Source organism: Leptonotus elevatus, chromosome 4 (assembly GCF_054856555.1).
Source record: "Leptonotus elevatus isolate MCC_2025b chromosome 4, RoL_Lele_1.0, whole genome shotgun sequence".
In the NCBI taxonomy this organism is placed as follows: domain Eukaryota; kingdom Metazoa; phylum Chordata; class Actinopteri; order Syngnathiformes; family Syngnathidae; genus Leptonotus; species Leptonotus elevatus.
Genome location: NC_141242.1, coordinates 17,932,789 through 17,939,017, shown reverse-complemented (window position 1 = coordinate 17,939,017; position 6,229 = coordinate 17,932,789).

Here is a 6,229-nt window from a genome sequence, read left to right as displayed (position 1 = left end):
GCAACATAAACTAATCAGAAATGCTAGACCAGTTGTTTCCCTTCGGAGCAGCAGCCTTCATTTTCTATTACGTTCTGTGAGATTGACTGTTCAGGCTTACACCCCACTTCCACTTCATTGTGCCTTAAGTGAGCAGTGAAGCAATGATATCACTTTACAGCCCCGTCACTGCTCAATGGATTGAAACTTGGCAACCTGACACTTGATTCAATTGACACCGCGTTTTGTGTGAGCCAGCATGATGACGTCTGGCGATCGGTTTCAGCTCCACTCGCACTCAATGAAAGCCGGTAACCAGAACACACTCGAGCACCACACACTCATCTGTCAGGCCTCTGTGACCTAACACGAGCTGTCACACACTGTCAGAACACATTTTTGCAGTTTCTGTTGTATATCCTTCCCTACCTTTTGATTCATAAAGCCACTGAAGTACTGTATATTACTCACAAAAGGTAAGTGATATTAAGCTTTCTGACACAATTGATTGTTCTTTAATCGGAATGAACACAACACGCACTAAATTCATGAATCTCCCAATACATTTGCTGGTTCAAATCTCGATTTAAGACTTATTTCCACACTGTGGCATTTGGTTAAACCACACTTTGTATGCCACCACCCTCTCACTCTGCCTTAACCCCTGATTTCTGGATTATAGTGCTGAGAACACTAAATCATTATTCATTATTTAATATTATAAAAAAAAAAATCTTTCATCATATTGCTATTCATCTTTACCTCCATTTAACAACACTGGACAGGTTGTTGGGCTGCATGCACAAAAGCCACACAGCTCATGTATAATTTTTTTTTTTTTAAAAAGTAAGAGACTGACCTCTAGTGTCCATTTATTGCACTGCCAAATCAAAAGAGCAGTTGCATGTTTGGGTGAAGTGACGCAAGTAACACATGCATGTAGAAGAAGAAATTTGGCCAACTCAAGTGAATGTGTGAGGACATGGCCAACAAGATACGCTTCTCCTTGTCAGCTTGTTTAACCAGACTCTCCAACAAGATCTTGTCACCCTCATCTGGAAGACAATGAAAAACTGAAACTTGTACAGGTTTTTCAGTGTACCCCCGCTATCTGATTTGAGACCGAGCCCTGCCAAGAACAGCGGAACATCTTACTTAAAAGGATATTTACATTCTAGATGCCACAACATTGTGGAAAAGCACTACTTTTGCCCAAACGAAATGCCTCAACTCATTTCAACATAGATCCTTGGTACCAACATGATGCCAAAGTAATACTTTTATTACTTCGGCCCGTGCACAAAAACAGCAAGTAGGTGAACTTGGAGCAAATAATGAAAAGTAGGTTCACCTTAGTGCTTTCAGGTTAATCTTGAAACTTCACACGAAAGCCATTAAATATCGTGAACCTTCTGTGAGAATGTGAGAAACTTAACAGGGCATGAAAGTCCTTCACTATCTGTGTGGGTGCCACCCACCTGTCGATCACCAGTGTGGTGCGTTACACTCTCCGCTCCACTTTCAACCTCTCATCCTGTGCATCCATTACGTCGTCCTTGTACCATGTGACTTTTTGAGAGGGGGCTTCCCTGTAAAGGGGATCTTAATGGTGGCAATGTGGCCAGCCTTCACTGTTACAGGCTGGCTTGTCAAATGTCCAACAAAGAGGCATCAATCTTCAGTGGGTCTGGGTAATAGAGTTTATGATATTTTTTCCCCCAGCATTTATGACAGTGAAAATAAATGTGCTGTCAAAAACACACGTACACAAGTTTGTTTTACTATCTTTGTGGGGCCATCTCATTGACATAATGCATTTCCTAGCCCCTTCCCCTAACCCCGACCATCAAAAATGATTGCCTACCCCTATTCCTTGCCCTAACCTTAACCATAACCCAATTCAAACCTAAACTCTACAACCAAGTCTTGACCCTCAAAAAGAGGTCTAAACTTGTGGGGCCCAGCAAAATGGCCCCACATGGACGGGTGGGCCCCACAACTCTGGGAAATCATGAAATGTTGGCCCCACTATGTAACAAAAACAAGACCACACACACACACACACACACCTACAATAATAGCATGACTTCACTCTGCCCCTTGTCTGTGAAGGTACTTGCCTGCATGAGCATCAGTCACACCAGAAAATACCATCTTCTGAGCAGTTCCCTGTTTGACAATCCTCTGTCCCATAAACTACCCCAAATCACATCAAAACAGCAGTTACCTGAGGTAAAATAAATAAATAAATAAAAAATGTCCAGTAGCAGTTTTCCCTTGTGTTTTTTTTTCTACAGTACTTATTTTATTTAAATTTAAATATATATATATATATATTTAGAGTACTCAATGTTCTCTACTACTTATTTATTTACTGTGCTATATAGTTGGTGTACTTGTGGTGCATGACAGTCTTGTACTCTACCCGCTATCCAGACCATCTTTTTGCCACACTCCAGGAGCATGACACTGATTGTTTGACAGCCGCTCTTCAAAGAGTTCTGACAACATAACAGAAAACGTCTTAACAATTCATTGACAAAAAGGCCTCTCAAATCTCCGTGTTAGGGCTCAACAAAGTTACATCACCCCGACGACCTAGCAACAGGCAGACAGATAGCATTTACCATCCACAGTGAGATTGGCTGATGTGGCATATTGCTGTGTGGCATTGTCTTGGATGCACACCACTGGACTTTCACTCATCTGTCTGGTCACACTCCTCGATGATGACATCTGCCCTCCTTCTCTCTCGTAAAGTCTTAGCCCTGGCAGGCTTGCAATGAGATTGTTCCCATCTTCCAACCAGCAAATGTGAACATCCTTGGAGCTCATCTCACAATCCCTTTGTTTTTCCACATTCTTCAATTAGGCTGGTGAAGGTTATAGGATTCCCTGGGAAAAAAACCCCAACAACCTTAATTGGAGTATTTCAAACACTTAAACTAAATATAAACAAAGAGAACAGCAGAATTTATTAGGTATCCACCAAGCGCATCCTCATTAAAAAGGTAAAATAACAACTAAGGCTTTCGACTCTGACTAATTAACACATCCTTAATGACTGTTCTTTCCTTCTTTCAACCCCAAAGGACAAATTTGCTTGTGAAGATCTTTGGCAAGTCAGCATCTTGTTACATGGCACAATAATAAATGTGCTTGTTGTGAGTGTGGGACCTGGTTGGATTTCTTTCAACTCAGTATATGGGAGAACATTTATCATGCTACTTCATTTGGAAGCTGGGTTAGTTTTTGTTTAAAAATTTTAAGACCAAAAACTTGAATCTTAGGAGAGAAAGATTTAGCAGAGCAGCATCTGTTGATTCTGCATATTGTGTGTCTTAATGATGGATTCTTAATGCAATAAAACATATACTGTATAAGAATGCAACATATGCTGTTTAGGGGAAAAAGTACTTCAATCAATCAATCAATCAATCAATCAATCAATCAATCAATCAATCAATCAATCAATCAATCAATCAATCAATCAATCAATCAATCAATCAATCAATCAATCAATCAATCAGTCAATCAATCAACCAATCGGTCAACCAATTGATCAATCAATCAATCAGTCAATCAATCAACCAATCGTTCGACCAATCGATCAATCAATCAATCAATCAATCAATCAGTAAATCAATCGACCGATCATCGACCAATCGCTCAATCAATTAATCAAGCAACCAACCAATCATTAAATCAATCGATCAATCAATTGATTGATTGACCAATAAATAAATAAATCAATCAACTAAAAATAATAATGAGAATGGGGGGCCCCATTGAGCTGTGGCCTATCCTGACTGATTTGGGGAAAATGTACTGGTCGCAGGCCAATCTCGGGGCTCATACCATCCCCACTTCCATTTAACTAACGTTTGGCCCAAATTATTGCTGCAAGCACAAAGACAACAAGCAAACCCCCAAAAATCACAACTATGAGGCAGAATTGCTGACCACTTTATAGCCATGCAACCATGAAAACTTAAAATGATCTTAAGTCTTTTGCCACTTTTTTGTGTCACTTCCAACTTCAAATATTTTTGACAAATTGCAAGCTTAACTTCCAGTAGGAAATTTCTAGTAAGTTATTAGAGCTTTTATACCCAATGGCAACCCTACAAACGTTCAACCAGTGCTCAAAATGTGATTTTGGATTCAACCTTTCAGAGTAAAGGTGAATTTGTCTTCTTGAAAGCAGCAGTTTGGCACTTTTGGGGGTTTGAATTTAGACAGGAATTTAAGAGGTTCATCTAAAAGATGAATAGTTTTGCCAAACTTTCATATGAAGCTTGATGTACTGACTGTTTTGGTAGTGTTGTTAAAGTTAAAGCATGTTACATTACAGTTCTAAACCTCCACAAACATGCTGTTAAATATACCATTTGTTGAACAATGCATCAGTGCCAACTGCCAACCAAAATGAGTCAATTTTACCTTTGTAAAGGCAATTGGTATATTATGCAGGGTAACTAATGTGGGTGCTGTTGGCAAAAATACATTTTATTCATGTGCTTTCTGTGCGTGCGTGCGCGCGGCCGCGAATTGCACAGTGACAGCTCAGTCAGAGATCTCTTCCTCTGCTGCTGTGACAACACGATCATGCGGTAAGTCTTTAGATCTCATCCTGTGGATATTTATGGACGCGTAAGGGGGTGGGGTGGGGGGGGTGGTGGGGGGACAAGGTAAAGGACAACAGAGCATTGAATGTTGACAGATTCTGGGAGTGTCAAGATTGTAAAAGACAACCTTTCTTTAGCATATTTTTAAAGTTAGATGGTGCAAAAAAAAAAAAAACTTTACTGAAACAAGGTTTACACTGACTGTTTACGATTATTAAATGTTTGGTCTCGTTTTCTGTAACATTTAGAGGAAGGCCGTAAATGGCATCTCCATGCTCATCAGAGGCAATACATTAAAATAAATCTGTATCCTCCAGTCAGGTTTTTGATCTGAAATGCAAGGAAGTCACTCACACAAAGAGCTCATTAAACTGTCATTTATTAAGGCTGACTTTTGCAGTGTTCATTTATGTCTGCAGATGGCAGTATAGTGGCAGTAATATGCTGGTGACTTTTAAGCACTCCAACTTTGAACATATTTCTCCACCGAGAGGCAGATGGTAAAGGGAGATGCATATGTCAGCAGCCACGCGTTAATTGCTTCGTAGTGGCTATTTAAAGCTTCACTTAAGATCCCCGGCTGGGACAGAGAGAGGGCTAAATCCACCTTGGAGTGGTGAGAGATAAAAGGATCAGAGTGGTTACTCTCTATCTATTTTTCATCCTGATGCATTGAATGCTGTCGGATTTGACAGCACCAAGTTGGTAAAGACCCTCAACTGAAGTGCTCGTCTCTACTAGTCATTTTCCTTTACATGAAATGCTACTGTATGAACCACCAGAAATTTAACAACTCATGACGGACTGCATATTAGGCAAGTGGTTAGCAATGTCTGCTTCACAGTTTTGAGGTTCGGGGTTCAAATCTTTCCTTCTGTGTGAAGTTTGCGTGTTAATCCCGATTTTTTTGCAGGCACGAGCACTTTGGCCCACATTCCAAGACATTCATGTTAGGTTAATTGAAGAATATAAATTGTCCATAAGTGCGAATGTGAGTGTGAGTGGTTGATCAATATGTGCCCTGTGATTGGGTGGAGACCAGCCTAGAGTGTCCCCAGTCAGTTGACACAGGCTCCAGGTCACACCAAGAAGGCGACTATGAAAACAAATAATACATGTTGATAATAACAATAATAATAATAACAATAATAATAATAATAATAATAATAATAATAATTTCTCTAACAGCCTGATTTTACATGATGTGCAAAATTATAATAATTTGACATATTTTAGAAACGCTCACATTATATGTAGCCAATATTGTATGCACATCATGGCATCTTATAATGCCAGAAAATTGTGCTGTCTTGGTTCATAGAGAAGGATGGAAGACGGGCTATACCATTTTCCTGGCATTATCCATCTCACTGCAAAATAACCGGTCATCTGGGAATAAAAATAAATAAATAATATATAGGCATGATGTGATATTTGTGGGTGCCAAACCTTGAGAACAGATTGATTGTTAACGTCATCATAAACCAATTTTGTGCATCCGAAGGTGAACTCCCCCAGGCTCGTTCCCTTCCGACAGTGGGTTTGGGCCTCCCAACACCTTGGCCTTGAATGCTGCACTGTCACCTTTGAATGACGGACCAGACAGATTATCAGTAGATTGA